Source organism: Schistocerca nitens, chromosome 7 (assembly GCF_023898315.1).
Source record: "Schistocerca nitens isolate TAMUIC-IGC-003100 chromosome 7, iqSchNite1.1, whole genome shotgun sequence".
Taxonomy (NCBI): Eukaryota; Metazoa; Arthropoda; class Insecta; order Orthoptera; family Acrididae; genus Schistocerca; species Schistocerca nitens.
This window is the reverse complement of record NC_064620.1, coordinates 110309580-110310460: the sequence shown is the minus strand read 5'-3', so window position 1 is coordinate 110310460 and position 881 is coordinate 110309580.

The window sequence follows — 881 nt, the reverse complement described above, 5'->3', positions numbered from 1 at the left end:
CACTATTCACGTTATTTACAGGAACAAAGTTGCATCAAATTGTGACCGAGACTTAATTGTATTTTTGACTTCCTAGTCTTACTTTTGAGTGTGAGTGGAGGCCTTGTTTTCCTTTATCTTTGTTGTCCGAGTTTACAATTAATTTTACGCATGTTTTGTCCTCTTTCGCCACCTGTGTATTACGAAATGTCATTGTGACATGAAAAGCAGCATTTAAATTTGTTGACTACTGCTTAATTTGTATGTAATTTACTATCTTACATTATTTGATTTGCTATTACAGGTTATTATTTAATCCTGTATGTCCATACTGAATTGCCTTTATCTGTAAATAATAGCAGTAATTAAGAGTTAGATCAGCGAGCTAATGATCAGTGACACAAAACAAATGCTGATGGTACACTGCAAACACACATGAGTTATTAAAATAAATTAAATGAAACTAGTTACATGCTTCTGCATCTTCCTTGAAAATTTCGTCAGTTTGGATTGTTTGTCAGGTGTAATTCTCCTTCAGATGCCTCTGGTCCATATGTGGTCAACAATTTCACGTTTTAGTTTTTATTTCATGTTTGAATTGCATTTACGCAGTTGCCAGTTTGTTGTTAGATTCAATCGTCAGCCCATATGGGCCAAAAACTAGCTCCATTGTTTATTCTTGGGTCTTTACTTGCACCGCTCTTAGTCAGTGCTGAATGAGAAAGGAGGAAATCAGTTTGAAGTTTCGTAGTAAAAGTACGAAAGTCAATTTGAAATTGACATCTTTTTCAATTTATGAAGTTTTGTAGACGCGTAAGAAATTTGTTAGAGCCTATTATATTCATCAGTTAGATTGATGAAGGACATACGTATTTCGCATTCACATTCATAGATTTTGGATT